Here is a 15562-nt window from a genome sequence, read left to right as displayed (position 1 = left end):
TCCCTTCACCATTAGCTCCAAGAGCTCTATTCCAATATCAGAGATAATAGATGGATCCACTTTGCCCAATATGACTGCTCTCTCAGCTTCCCATGATCTTTGCTTTACCTTTTGGCTCTGAGGCAGCTGCCAGAGGACAGCCAGCTCCTTGATTGAAGGAGGAAGCCTTATCACTCAGAATGGCCTTAGGAGTAGGCAAACATCCAGTGTTCACTTCAAGAATTTTTCCTACCTCTCATCAAATAATTCCCTTTACTTCTCAAATGTCTATCTCTTGACAGAATGCAAATACCCCGTGGGAGCATGAATGCTTTAATCTGTCCTTAAGCATGCCTTAATGTGAATAAAGGGAATGAGAACAGGTTTGTTAGAGATTTGGAGGTCTTGGGTACTCTGAATTAAAGAAGCTTCTAAAGGACAACCTGGAGATCCCAAATATGACGGTTATAATTAATGTGCAGAGCCCTTCCCAAAGCTCCTCCACACCCCATTCCCCTACTTTCCACCCACTTCCCTTGTCTCTTTCCCTCTTCTCTCCTGACATATTACTGCTAGTTGTTGGCAGGAAGTCTTAGCTCCTTGTCACAGTGACCTCCCCAGAGGGCTGCTGAGTGTCCTCATGACATGGCAGTGGCTACCCCAAGAGTGAGCGAGCGGCCCAGGAGAGAGACCAGAAAGGAAGCCACCATGTCCTAATCTCTAAAGCCACACACCACCGCTTCCACCATGGTCTATTCAAAACAAGCATTTCAACATTTATCCCACACTTAAGGGGAGGGGAGGAGAATTAGGTTCTACCTGTTGAAGGAAAGAGTGTCAAAAATTTCATGTATCTCAGCAGAGCTGTCGCTCACTTCCTCCCCAGACCCTGTGCAGGTGTGAAGGAAAGTAGGACATTTAGTCCCAGGAGGTACAGAAGGGCTCCTTCTGCTTCCAAGCCTTCAGGGAGCCCTTCCACCCCCTCCCCCTGTGACCTGACTCTTCCCTCAAACCTCAGTGCAGAGCTCATGTTCTCTGGCTTCTCAGAGGGAGGCAGGGTCTCTTGACTCCACCCCCAGCTTCGTACCCCGGTCCTTTGGGCGTTCCTCAAGTGTGTGAATTTGCATTTGTTTCTGCCTGGCTCCCTTATCAATTCTCTGTAACCTCCAGGTAGGGCAGTGATGTGTCTGTGTATTCCTGGCTGTATCTCCTGCAGGTGGTAGGCACTCAATACGTGTTTGTTGAACAGACCATTAATTCTCTGAGCCTTGGAGGAAGGGGTGGGCAGGGTCTCCAATGGACTGTAACCTTGACCTCAGGCCTAGGGCTGGGGGTCCAGGAAGGGTATGGAGGCCCCTCTGCAGCCCTGTAGTATGTGGGCAGATGCTTAGTGATCCTGATGGGACAGTGACATCTAGGTGCAGCCACTCCCTGAGCCTGATTAGCTTCCAGGAAATACCTGGGAACTGGCTAATCCAGTCCTGTTTTTTATCAGAGCAGAACTGTGTTCCATGGGGTTTGCAATGGCTGATTTTTGAGAAGCAGATCTCCAAGCCTTTCTTCCAAGGCTCCTCTGGGTGGACTTGAACTGCCAACCTTTCATCAGCTGGGAACTTGTTACAATTACACATTTCAGGGAGCCCCAGATCTAGGCGGCCCCAAATTAAAAACTTGGGATAGGGCCTAGAAATCTGTTTCAACAGCCCCTGATTGTTGCATGTTAAAGTTTGAAAGCCACTGAGCTAATTCCCAAGCAAATCAGCAACCTCTCCTGCCAACCAGGAGACAACATAGCTCCACCTTAGCGCATTCCCAGTTTGGCAGCTGGGCTGCTGGAAGGGAGGCCACAGCGTCATGGTCAGGGTCAGACCGGGGATGCACTCTGACAGCACCTGGAAATGTGCAGCATGAGCAGCCAGGCTGCTTACAGAGAGGAAGTGTCCTGGCCATTGGTGACTGTCCCACTGTGCGCCCGACGGCTCCATCATCCAGAGGTTGGGGCAGAACTCTCAATGTGGGACAAGTGCAGATCCCCAGGGCTGCTGAGGGTGCTGGGAGCCAGGGCCCTGCTCCCATCCTCACTCCAGACTTGGTCTGCCCCGAAGGCAGGAACAGGGTCTGGATGACCTGTATCCCTCATAGCCTGGCACCACACAGGCCTTTGCTCTGTGACTCTCCTGGCAGGAGCTGACCGGTATGAGAAGAGCCTGCTAGCAGTTGAAGCAGCCCAGACATTGAAAGAGCTGCTCTGAGAGGTGATGGGCCCCCAGTCCTTGTCAGCATTCAAGCTGAGGCCCCACTAGCTGGGTCTGGAATGCTAAGCTGTATTGGGAGAGAGGTTGAACTAGATGACTTGTGTAAATTGTCCATTATTTAGTGTGATAACCTTCCCACAGCATTTTATCCACAGGTAAGTAAAATCCCATGGTGGAAACTCAGGTGGCATCGAATCTGGTGAAGAAGGTGGTATTTGGGCAGTCAGTGTTCCTGACTGAAATCACTGCTCCTGAGCAGTTCCATCCTCCTCATAATTGAGGTCATTGCAGCTGACTGGACCCTGAGGGGTGGCAGCCAGGGTCCGGGGGAGGTGTGGTCCACTTCTCTGCCCTTCTCTGAGGAGGGTGCAGACTGGGGTTAGGGGCATAATGGGGTAACTAAGGGAGAGGAATCCATTGTCAGAGGCTCTTGCTTTACTTACTGTCTTAGTCATCTAGTGCTGCTATAACAGAAATACCACAAGTGGACGGCTTTAACAAACAGAAATTTATTCTGTCACAGTTTAGGATGCTAGAAGTTCGAATTTAGGGTGCAGCTCCAGGGGAAGGCTTTCTCTCTCTAATAGTTCAGGGGGAAGGTCCTTGTCATCAATCTTCCCCTGGTCTAAGAGCTTCTCAGCACAGGGAACACGGTTCAAAGGACACAATCAGCTTCCGGCACTGCTTTCTTGGTGGTATGAGGTCCCCCCGCCTCTCTGCTTGCTTCATTTATATCTCAAAAGAGATCATTTTGGAGGGACACAATTCAATCCATAACAGTTATCAACCAAAAGTTCCAAGAGAAACCAGATAATTCCCACTCCTAGAACGCAGGAACCCTAATTAAAATTTAAACGCCTGTTTTTTTTTTTTTTCAAACTTCCATGGACGTTTGAAAATGTTTCCTTTCTGCGGGCAAGCAATGAATAAATGCTCTGTTAATGATGATGAAGATAAGAACTATAATTCGCTTGGGATTTTGTTTCATTTTCTTCCACTTTCTAAAAGAAGTGGCTTCAGTGGGGCCAGGAGGCCAGAGGAAAAGAAACCCATATTCAGTGAGCACCTGGTACGTGCAGCAGGATTCTTTGCCAGGCTCTCATGAAATCCTTACAATAACCCTTTCAAACAGGGCTTGTTACCCCCATCTTACAGGCTGGGAGGGTACGGATGATTTTACCTCGACCAAGAAACTGGGCACAAGGGTGAACCTTTCCATCAGGAGTTAGTGAGCCTTCCTCAGGTGGCACAAGCCTCAGACTTCCCCAGTGGCACGAAAGCCCCTCTGGCTGGGTTAGGCTGGGACCCATGGGTGTATGGGCCCTCCCAAGACCAACTTCTGTGCCCCTCAGCATCCCCCTCCTCCCAAGGCCCTCAGCACCGCCCCCGCCCCACACACTTCAGGGAGGACTATGTGGAATTTGGAGAGGATGTGGATCAAGGAGATTTTTGTATACATTTTAGGTGAGAGTGTAAATTGGAAAACAATTTGACAGCATCTAGTTAAATGAAATATTCACATACCCTAGGTCCCAGCATCCTGTTTCTCGTATACATATCTATAAACCTTTGTATGTGTGTACCAGGAGTGGAAATAACCCAAATATCTACCAAACTGGGAATGGATACATTATGGAATACTTACACTGTATCAGTCAGGGTCCAACCTGGAAAACGGAAACCACAATACATACTTCAAACAGAGGAGATTTAATACAGGGAGCTAGTTACACAGGCACTGGACGGCTGAAAGAAGCCAAAGGGAGCACTGAGGTAATCCTGGAAGGAGAATGTCAGGAAGCAGCTACACCTGGTAAGGTGGAGAACACAAGGGAAAGGAGGCTGGGGGGTTACAGACCCAGAAACTTGGAGGAGAGTCCTGAGCAACTAGAGCTCTGACCTCTAAGGAGGGGACACCACCCGAGAGGATGCAATGAGGCTAGTGCTGGGAGTGAGAAAAGAAATTGGAGGCTAAATGCCACTGAACCAGTTGCCATCAAGATGACTCCGGCTCGTAGTGACCCCATGTGTGTCAAAGTAGCATTGTGCTCCACAGGGTTTTCAATGGCTGATTTTTTCGGAAGTAGATTGTCGGGCCTTTCTTCAGAGGTGTCTCTGGGGAGACTCAATCCTCCAAAGTTTCTGTTAGCAGCCAAGCACATTAACCGTTTACACCACACAGGGACTTCTAAAAATCATTAAACCCATTACTATGGAGCCCATTCTGACTCACGGTGACCCAGTGAGTGCCAGGGTAGAACTTCACGCCCTAGGGTTTTCGATGGCTGAAGTAGATCATCAGGACTTTCTTTTGAGGTACGACTGGGTGGATTCAAACCGCCAACCTTTTGGTTAGTAGCTACGTGCAAACTGCTTGCGTCACCCAGGACTTCTAAGTGTCACCACCGGAGCCAAACTGCAAGCAACTGGGATAGAAAAGGAAGGCAGCTAGTCTCTTCTCCTCCCACCTTCTAATCTTCAGCGCCGCCTACTGGCAGAATCTAACAGGGCACCAGCGGACAAGGAAATGTAGCTGCGGAGTCCCGCCCCAGTATCACAGACCAGAGTTTAGACCGGTAGATTTGGACCTGAGACAAAATAGGCAAAAATTGGCACACATACTAAAAAATATAATTACTATATAGCATTGAAAACCATAAGCAGTGACTGCATATAACAACATACTGGAATCTTAGAAACAATGTTGAGTGAAAAAGCCCTAGACTATATCAAACATATCATTTCTAACAAGCTCAAAAACAAGGAAATCCACATAAATACATAATTTAAGGATATGTCGTTATGTGATGAAAAAGTTCTGTTTTGTTTTTAAAGAAGTAGTAAACACAATATAGGACGGTGTTTACGTCTTGCTGGGGGAGACAGGAGAGGGCTGAAGAACAACACAAAGGAGGACAGAAGTTGTTAAGAGATGTTCTAGTACTCGTGTTGGGTGGCACGTTCATGGGTGTTTATTATATTATGTTTTATAAATAATATTTTGTTAAATACTTTATATGCTCAAAATATTACATTTTAAAGGATATGTGAGAAATTCCTCAGAGAATAAGAAGGAAGGGAATCTAAGCTGGAAGGAGGCCAGGGGAAATAACTAGAGTGGCCGTGGACAGCGTTGACAGCGAATGGACAGCGGGGCCGACGGCTCTAGAGGAGGGGCAGACGTAGGAAGGGAGCTGCGGAGCCAGGCGGCGAGGCTGCAGGGCCGCTCTGGCCCACTCGAGGGCGCCCCATACTGCCACGTCTGGGCTGTGGGGGTGGCCAGAATGGAGTGGAGGACAGGAAGGAGGCCTTTTGGGAGGGAGAGTTGGGAGGGAAACGTCCTGTGTGCTCGCAGACCGGCCCTCTCTCCAGGTTTCCTGTGTGCTCAAGCCTTGAAGAAGGTCAGTGTGGAAACACAGCCGGCTTTCAGGCCTTGAGGAGTTCATGCATATGTATGAACTGTCTGCGTGGGAGGGGGGTGTTGCGGGTTGAGGTGTCTGTTGTTTAGGGAGTGACCGTAAGTGTGTGGGTGTGGGTGTATGGACTACTCCAGGGACGTGGACATGGCGAGTATGTGTGTATGTGTGTGTACACGCGTAAACAGAGGGGACGGGAGGCTTCAGAGTGCTGGGGCTTATGCTAACAAAGAGGAGGACCTGAAGATCCTGCCCAAGTGGACTCAAGACAGGCATCCCTAGCAGAGGGCAGGAAGAGGAGGAATAAGCCTTTGCCTGGGGGTGGGAGGAACCTCCCTCAGCCGTGGCCCATGGGACTGTATGTTGGAGGCTCCTCCATGGGCCTGCCAAACACAGGCCTCTGGCTAGTGATGGTTCATCACCCAGCAAAGGCTAGGATCCACAGCAGCTGCCAAGCCCTGGAGGCTGCCCAGTCCTAGTCAAGGACCTGGTGTCACCAAGATTTGCCCAGGGGCACAGCTGAGGTCTTGTGATCCAAGAAATACAACTGGTCTCAGTTTAGATGAGATCTTTTTTTTCCCCCTGAAAGCTGTGTGGAGCAGTGGCAGGGAGCCCAGATTTGGGGGCAGAGGGTATGGAGGCTTTTCACCCCTCCTGCCATGGTCACGGGACAGCTACTTCACATGAATGAGCTCTGCAGGCTGTACCCTAGCCTGGTGTCTCAGCCGGGGGATTTGAGGGCATTAGGGTTGGTGGAAATTAAACTCGAGGTGGGAGCCTCAGGCCAGTAGGCTGAGGCCCTGGACAACGTCCCAGAGCAGGGGGGAAGGGGATGTCCGGAGGCTTCTCAGAGCCAGATTGGGAGGGGAAACAGCAAGCTCCCAGAGTCCCAGGATTCTGCAACTTGGTGGGGACAAGAGCAGGACTCTGCAGTGCCTAGGAGACCCCCAGCTGGGGGGAGGAGGAGGGAGCTGAGGAGTCTCATAGGACTGTAATTGGTTCCTCTGTCCCCTTCCAGACTTCTTCCCCTGCAGTGCCCTGAGCTTCCCCTCAACAAACCGGCCTCAGCTCTGTACACCCCATGCTTCCCAGGAGCCTTGAATTCTGGGCCCAGTCAAACAACCATGAGAAAAGCATGAGAGAAAAACACCCTTCTGAGCCTGACTACTCCAGGAATAGGGGACTGGCAGGGAGCAGGGGATTCAGAGAGGAGGGCTTAATGGCCATGGAGTCGTTAAGAAGAAGGCCTGGTGGCAGACAGACCTGGGCAGGTTCAAATTTCAGTTCTGCCACCTGGTAGCCAGGTGACCTTAAATAAACAAATTACTTAATCTAATTCAACTTCAGTTTCATTATTTGCAAAATGGGGACAATAATAGCCTCACAGAATTTCAAAGATTTAGAAATATGAAACTTAAGTGCATGATAAATAGTACCTCTCACCTTTATAAAAAAAATAGGCCTCTCTTCTAGGCTCAGGCAAAAGCAATTCTATAATTTTTCTGCACTTGTGTATAATGAAGGAGCCCTTGTGCACAGTATTTAAGAGTTCAGCTGCTAATCGAAAGGTCAGCAGTTCAAATCCACCAGCTGCTCCTTGGAAACCCTAGCGGACAGTTCTACTCTATGCTATAGAGTCGCTGGCAATCGGAATTGACTCAACAGCAATGGATTTTTTGATTTAGTGAATAGTGAAGGAGCCCTTGTGGCGCCAGGGTAAGTGCTTGGCTGCTAACGGAAAGGTCAGGTCGGAAAGGTCAGGTCAGGGGGCTTGGACCCACCCAGTGGTTCCTCAGTGAGATGGATTAACACAGTGGCTGCAACAGTGGGCTCAAGCATAACCATGATTGTGAGGATGGAGCAGGACCAGGCAGTGTTTCGTTCTGTTGTACATAGCGTCATTAGTTCTGTTGTACATAGGGTCGTTAGTTCTGTTGTACATAGGGTCGTTAGTTCTGTTGTACATAGGGTCGTTAGTTCTGTTGTACATAGGGTCGTTAGTTCTGTTGTACATAGGGTCGTTAGTTCTGTTGTACATAGGGTCGTTAGTTCTGTTGTACATAGGGTTGTTATGAGTTGTAACAGATTCGAGGGCACCTAAGACAACAGCAGTGGTTCCTTAGGAGGAAGTCGTGGTGATCTGTTCTTGTAAAGATTATAGCCTAGAAAACCCTAGGGGGCAGCTCTACTCGGTCACATGGGGTCACTATGAGTTGAAATGCTTGATGACACCTAACAACGATTAAGAGTGTATTGTATAGTGAATCGGTAAGAGGTTAGTATGTCACCCAGTCAGTAAAGGGTTAATGTCTCCCTGTTAAAAGAGACCTCTGGGAAAATGCCTGAGCCCTTTGGACAGTGGGGAGCACATCCTGTGAGCGAGGGGCAGGTGGGTGTCTCACAGCAGTTGGAACATACAACTTTGCCTTTCAGAGCAGAAAGAGACTAGGGGAGCTGCCTGTTCCATCTGGGTTTGGGGGCCCATGGCTTTGTCTAAGTCCCTGCTGATAACCCTTGTACCTTTCTTGTTATAGTGGTGAAACGTCAGGGGTCAGGTTGCTCCAGCCCGGGGGGTGGAACCTGAATGTAGGCAAAGGTTTTCCCTTAACTCCACTCACACCTCTGACCCCTGCTCCAGCGCCTCTTCAGCCATCCAGTTAAAGCTCCCTTAGATAGGTCTGGGCGAAGCCTCCCTGGTTCTTGGCACATAATAGGTGCTTAATAAACTTTGGTGGGATTGAGTTGCATGCAGGCCATAAGGTTAATGGGAAGGAGGGGCCTTTTTGTGAACCCTTTCCAGAGGCAGGGAGCCTGTGGGTGGGCACCGCCCTGGGAGCAAGTGCCAGGAGTAAATGAGGGCCCTACCCTGCCCATTGCGCCTGCTGCTGAAACTTGGCAGCCGCCCTTGGTTCCTCCCTGCCCCTTGCCCCCACACCCCTCCTGCGCACTCTGCCTCTTCCTAAACACCTCCGAATCTGCTCTGCCTTTCCCCATCCTCCTCTAACCAGGCGCTGTCCAGTCCACTCTGACTCATGGCAACACCATGCATATCAGAGTAGAATTGTGCTCCACAGGGTTGTCAATGGCTGATTTTTTTTTTTTTTATTAACTTTTATTGAGCTTCAAGTAAATGTTTACAAATCAAGTCAGTCTGTCACATATAAGTTTATATACACCTTACTCCGTACTCCCACTTGCTCTCCCCCTAATGAGTCAGCCCTTCCAGTCTCTCCTTTCGTGACAATTTTGCCAGCTTCCAACTCTCTCTATCCTCCCATCCCCCCTCCAGACAGGAGATGCCAACACAATCTCAAGTGTCCACCTGATATAATTAGCTCACTCTTCATCAGCATCTCTCTCCCACCCACTGTCCAGTCCCTTTCATGTCTGATGAGTTGTCTTCGGGGATGGTTCCTGTCCTGTGCCAACAGAAGGTCTGGGGACCATGGCCGCCGGGATTCCTCTAGTCTCAGTCAGACCATTAAGTATGGTCTTTTTATGAGAATTTGGGGTCTGCATCCCACTGATCTCCTGCTCCCTCAGGAGTTCTCTGTTGTGCTCCCTGTCAGGGCAGTCATCGATTGTGGCCGGGCACCAACTAGTTCTTCTGGTCTCAGGGTGATGTAGGTCTCTGGTTCATGTGGCCCTTTCTGTCTCTTGGGCTCTTAGTTGTCGTGTGACCTTGGTGTTCTTCATTCTCCTTTGCTCCAGGTGGGTTGAGACCAATTGATGCATCTTAGATGGCCGCTTGTTAGCATTTAAGACCCCAGACGCCACATTTCAAAGTGGGATGCAGAATGTTTTCATAATAGCATTATTTTGCCAATTGACTTAGAAGTCCCCTCAAACCATGGTTCCCAAACCCCCGCCCTTGCTCCGCTGACCTTTGAAGCATTCAGTTTATTCAGGAAACTTCTTTGCTTTTGGTCCAGTCCCATTGAGCTGACCTTCCATGTATTGAGTGTTGTCCTTCCCTTTACCTAAAGCAGTTCTTATCTACTAATTAATCAGTAAAAACCCTCTCCCTCCCTCCCTCCCTCCTCCCCTCGTAACCACAAAAGTATGTGTTCTTCTCAGTTTATACTATTTCTCTAGATCTTATAATAGTGGTCTTATACAATATTTGTCCTTTTGCCTCTGACTGATTTCGCTCAGCATAATGCCTTCCAGGTTCCTCCATGTTATGAAATGTTTCACAGATTCAATGGCTGATTTTTTAGAAGTAGATTACCAAGCCTTTCTTTTGAGGTGCCTCTGGGGGGACTCAAACCTCTAACCTTTTGATTAGCAGCTGAGCACTTTAACTGTTTATGCCACCCAGGGACTCCCATCCCCCTCCAGGCCAGATGGCTACAATATCATGATAACTGAAATCCTCACCAGCAGCCCTGCCTTCTACCAGCCTGTTGCACAGACCACATCAAAGCAGTTTTAGAAATACCACTATTTTGGTTTTAGAAATGAAACCTTCTCCCTGCTAAAACGCTTTCTATGGCTCCCCATTGCCCACAAGATAAAGCTTAAATTCTTTAAAAAGACATAAAGTCCCATGAGCTTTCCCTGCCTTGCTTTCCTCTCCAGCTTAATTTCTTCTCCACAACCCCCACCCATGACTCCATGCACTGGTCAGATGTCCATTCCTGGAAAATGCCAAGCTCTCCCCATCTTCCAGGATTTTGTAATGTGAAAGTTGGAAACAAAGAAGAAGGATTGGCAGTTGGAAAATATGATGTCAGTGATAGAAACGATGCATAATAGAATTTTGCAAGACCAAGGATTTCTTCATTGCAAATACCTTTTTTTTCACCAACATAAACGGCGAATATACACATGGACCTCACCAGATGGGATACACAGGAATCAAATCCACTGCATCTGTGGAAAGAGACGATGGAAAAGCTCAATACCTCAGTCAGAACAAGGCCAGGGGCCGATTGCAGGTCAGACCATCAATTACTCATATGCAAGTTCAAGTTGAAACTGAAGAAAATTAGAACAAGTTAATAAAAGCCAAAGTACGACCTTGAGTATATCCCACCTGAATTTAGAGACCATCTCAAAAATAGATTTGATGGGTTGAACACTAACGACTGAAGACCAGACGAGTTGTGGACTGACATTAAGGACATCATACATGAAGAAAGCAAGAGGTCACTAAAAAGACAGGAAAAAGATCAAAATGAATGTCAGAAGAGGCTCTGAAACTTGCTCTTGAACATCAAGCAGCTAAAGCAAAAGGAAGAATGATGAAATAAAAGAGGTGAACAGAAGATTTTAAAGGGTGGCTCGAGAAGACAAAGTATTATAATGACGTGTGCAAAGAGCTGGAGATGGAAAACCAAAAGGGAAGAACACGCTCGGCATTTCTCAAGCTGAAAGAATTGAAGAAAAAATTCAAGACTCGAGTTCCAATACTGGAGGGTTCTATGGGGAAAATATTAACGACGCAGGAAACATCAAAAGAAGATGGAAGGGGTACACGGTGTCACTATACCAAAAGGAATTGGTTGACATTCAGCCATTTCTAGGGGTAACATATGATCAGGAACCAATGGTACCGAAGGAAGAAGTCCAAGCTGCACTGAAGGCATTAGTGAAAAAATAAGGCTCTGGGAATTGACAAAATACCAACTGAGATGTTTCAACAAATGGATGCAGCACTGGAAGCACTCAGTCATCTATTCCAAGAAATTTGGAAGACAGCTACCTGGCCAACTGACTGGAAGAGATCCATATTTTCGCCTATTCCCAAGAAAAGTGATCCAACCGAATGCAGATATTATTGAATAATATAATTAATATCAAAATATTAATATTTTGCTGAAGATCATTCAAAAGTGGCTGCAGCAGTATATCAACAGGAACTGCCAGAAATTCAGGCCAGCTTCAGAAGAGGACATGAACCAGGGATATCATTGCTGATGTCAGATGAATCCTGGCTGAAAGCAGAGAATACCAGAAGGATGTTTACCTGTATTTTATTGACTATGCAAAGGCATTCGACTGTGTGGATCATAACAAATTATGGATAACATTGTGAAGAATCAGAATTCCAGAACACTTAATTGTGTTGGTGGGGAACCTGTACATAGATTAAGAGGCAGTTGTTCAGACAGAACAAGCGGATACTACATGGTTTAAAGTCAGGAAAGGTGCGTGCCAGGGTGGTATCCTTTCACCATACCTATTCAATCTGTATGCTGAGCAAATAATCCGAGAAGCTGAACTATATGAAGAAGAACGGGGCATCAGGATTGGAGGAAGACTCATTAACAGCCTGTGTTATGCAGATGACACAGCCTTGCTTCCTGAAAGTGAAGAGGACTTGAACCACTTACTAATAAAGATCAAAGACCACAGCTTTCAGTATGGATTACACCTCAACATAAAGCAAACAAAAATCCTCACAACTGGACTGATAAGCAACAAAATATAGTGATAAACGGAGAAAAGATTGACATTATCAAGGATTTCATTTTATTTGGATCCACAGTTAACGCCCATGGAAGCAGAAGTGAAGAAATCAAAAGACACATTGCATTGGGCAAGTCTGCTGCAAAGGACCTCTTTAAAGTGTTGAAAAGCAAAGATGTCACCTTGAAGACTAAGGTGCATCAGACCCAAGCCATGGCATTTTCACTTGCATCACATGCATGTGAAAGCTGGACAATGAATAAGGAAGACGGAAAAAGAATTGACACCTTTGAATTGTGTTGGCGAAGAATACTGAATATACCATGGACCTCCAAAAGAAACAAATCTGTCTTGGAATAAGTACAGCTAGAATGCTCTTTAGAAGCAAGGATGGGTGGTGAGACTGTGTCTTACATACTTTGGATGTGTCGTCAGGAGGGATCAGTGCCTGAAGAAGGACATCATGCTTGGTAAAGTATAGGGTCAGTGGAAAAGAGGAAGGCCCTCAATGAAACAGGTTGACACAGTGGCTGCAGCAGTGGGCTCAAGCATAACAACTATTGTGAGCATGGTGCAGGACCAGGCAATGTTTCGTTCTATGGTACATAGGGTTACTATGAGTAGGAACCGACTTGAAGGCACCTAACAACAACAACAACATATGCCCCCAAGGTGGAAATTAGCATTACCCCCTACCCTCTTGCTCCCCTTGCTTATTTTCGTTAATTTCTAGTTGTCCTTCAAACCTCGTATTAGACTTTGTTCTACTGGAAGCTTCACTGAGTCTCTTCCCTGTCCCACCCAAGTCTGGCCTAGTGCCCCCCTCTCTGTTCTCACAGCTATGTCCTTCCCAGGCTTCTAGCACAGTTTTATATTTACTGCTTTACTTTATGCTCCTGCTAGAGTCTATATGCTCCCTGACATAGGCACCTGTCTTGTCTGGGGTTGTACCTCCTAGGCCTAGAACAGTGCTGGCACACAGTGGGCATGGGGTAGAACAACTGTGACATCACCGTAGCCACCATTTGTTCAGCACGTGCTGGGTGCCAGGACGGTTCAGAGTGTTCTCCAGGCATAAGCGCAGTTAGTCCTCAAGTGGCCGATGAGCCCCCAGCGTCCATTCCCAGCTATTTCCTGGCCTTCTGAGGCAGAAAACTACAAGTGCCTGTTGTGTCCACCATCTTGGCCCTCCCGTGAGATTGGCAAGTGGGAGACAGGCAGAGGCCGCCTTCCTGTGCTCTGGCTGGTTTCCTCAGCTTCAAGCAAGGCCATGCATTTTCTCCACACAGGGTCAGCATCCAGTGATCACAGTGGTGGTGGGGGTGGGGGGAGAGTGAGGAGGTGAGGAGGCAGTTGTAGCAGCAGTGGAGGCACTGCTCCCGGGACCACAGCTGCGTCAGTGCATCCCAGCACTCAGGAGGCTAGTGGTAATGCCAATGCCCCACCTTCCTGCCCAGGCAGAGGGGCAGACTGCCTAGACTCAGCCTTACCCCTCCCCTATCGAGACACTCCAACCATCCCATAAGCACCAAACCCCTTATACCAAGTCACTTTCTGCTCAAGATACCTCGAGCGGTTCCTATTTCCTGCACTGAACTCTGACTGATAAAACTTGAGGAAACTGAGGCACCGAGGTTAAGCAATCTTCCCAAAGCCACATAGACTTTGAACCCCTGTCTTTCTGATTCCAGTGCTCGTGCGCCATGTTGCCTCAGTGAAAATGTGTTAATGTGTGCCAGGTGTGGGAGGAGGCTCAGAATGTTCTCGGGCAGTGGGTTGGGCTGGCTCCCATAAAGACAGGGAGGTGTCCCTAGGTGTGCTGCCCCTTCCTGTGAGACACAAGCTGCTCGGGATCGGGGGCGGGGACATCCTTCCCAGAGCCTGGGGCCAACCCAGATGGGAGGTGTGGCGGGGCAGGGAGGTTGCCTGAGAGAGCCAGGCTGTCTGGGCACCTCGACCTCCTGTAGTCAGGCCAGGGTTTGCCAACCCCAGACCAGCAGTGTTTGGAGAAAAACTTCAACGATCAGTGCAAAATTGAAAGAGGCAGCTGGTAAGGTGGGGGGTGTCAACAGGCCCATGGGTCAGGGTACAACTTGGGTGGCACCACTTGGTGAACTTACAGCATACCAGAATTTATAGCCAGAATGTTGAGCATATTCTTTTCTATTAGGCAGCTAGAACTATAGAAGAGACCAAACAATTGTCTAGTAAGGAGAAAACTAAATCAAAGGAGTTGGTTGATGCTTCGTGTTTAAATGAGACCAGTGTTTGGCTGACTACATCTGAGGGCACTGGGCAGGGCACCCGGTGGGCCAGTCCCCTCTCCCTGGACAGATCCCCTTATGGAGTCTCCATTCATTCATTCATTCTTTTATACATCCGACAAATACTAGAGCACCATCACATACCAAGCATATTCAGATACTCAAAGTCCCTGTGTCCTGGAGCTTACATTCCAGAGCAAAACAAATTTTCCCGGGTTTTCTTGTTGACTAGTCCCCCTTTCAACATATTATCTTTAAGCAGGTGAATACAAGTTTCTTTGCAATGAATTTTCTAGTACAATGAAATTTTGGTAATGCTGCAGGGTTGCTGCTGCCTGTAATGAGAACGCCTATTCCCAGAGATTTGTGGGGACTCAAACATGAATTCTCTACCCAGCCTCTCTCAACAAGAGTCCAGCCAAAAAGGCAAGAGGGAGGGAGGGAGTTGGGAGTCTGGCAGTAGGAGCAGAACACAGATGTTTCCTTAGTCATTTCTCTGAGGCCACCCATATGCCCGCAGGGATCTCCTCTGCCTTCTACCTTTCCACAGACATCGGTCTGGGAAACACTCTGCCCTCAATTCACTTCTGAGGCCCTGAAGTTAGGCTTGTGAACTTTTAGGACCCTCATCTCACTTTAGTCTAAGCATTGATTTCCTTTTATTTCATCCTCAGAATGAGAGCTTCTTGAAAAGAGACCGGGCCTTATTCAATAGTGGTTAAGAGCTCAGCTGCTAACCAAAAAGGACAGCAGTTTGAATCCACCAGCCACTCCTTGGAAACCCATGGGGCAGTTCCACTCTGGAATCGATGGCAACAGGTTTAGTTAGGTTTTGGTTTAGCCTAGCCCAGGGACTTTACATAGTCTGTGTTTAACATATGTTTGCCAGTCACTTTCACTGTGGCTCCTCCACAGCTCTCTCTGGATGCCCTTCTCCAGGAGAAATGCATCCTTCCTGGGATGTGTGGAATTAACCTTTCAGAAAGCAGTTTGACCTTTGTTCTGTGCTCTTTTGAGCTGTACCAATACCTGAGGGTGATGAAGGGGGGCTGGCCAGACTAAGGGGGACCATCTGGGGGCCTGATGCAGTTCCCTGTCCATATACTGCTGCAACTGCTTTTGAATGATCTTCAGCAAAATTTCACTTGCTTTTTTTATGATGTTAATGATATTGGTAGAAAATTTCCACATTTTGTTGGATCACCTTTCTTTGGCATAGATGAGTGAGCACCTC

General features: G+C 47.9%; 1 protein-coding gene and 1 long non-coding RNA gene across 9 annotated transcripts in view; one reads left to right on the top strand and one right to left on the bottom strand.

Annotated features, from left to right (window-relative positions):
* The window catches only part of LOC126073412 (uncharacterized), a 312807-nt gene that overhangs the window by 120079 nt on the left and 177166 nt on the right, over positions 1-15562 (top strand). For 6 of the 7 annotated variants that reach the window (XR_007516741.1, XR_007516739.1, XR_007516740.1 and 3 more), the window contains exon 1: positions 5534-5635. The exons of the other annotated variant lie outside the window; for it this stretch is intronic. This is a non-coding gene — a long non-coding RNA (uncharacterized LOC126073412). Of the gene's footprint in view, positions 1-5533; positions 5636-15562 lie in introns of those variants that run through there. 7 annotated transcript variants of the gene reach the window in all.
* Positions 1-15562, bottom strand: part of SLC16A1 (solute carrier family 16 member 1) — a 180013-nt gene that overhangs the window by 89616 nt on the left and 74835 nt on the right. The gene's annotated exons all lie outside the window — the stretch shown is intronic.

Source organism: Elephas maximus, chromosome 3 (assembly GCF_024166365.1).
Source record: "Elephas maximus indicus isolate mEleMax1 chromosome 3, mEleMax1 primary haplotype, whole genome shotgun sequence".
In the NCBI taxonomy this organism is placed as follows: domain Eukaryota; kingdom Metazoa; phylum Chordata; class Mammalia; order Proboscidea; family Elephantidae; genus Elephas; species Elephas maximus.
This window is presented reverse-complemented; position numbering and strand designations above follow the sequence as displayed.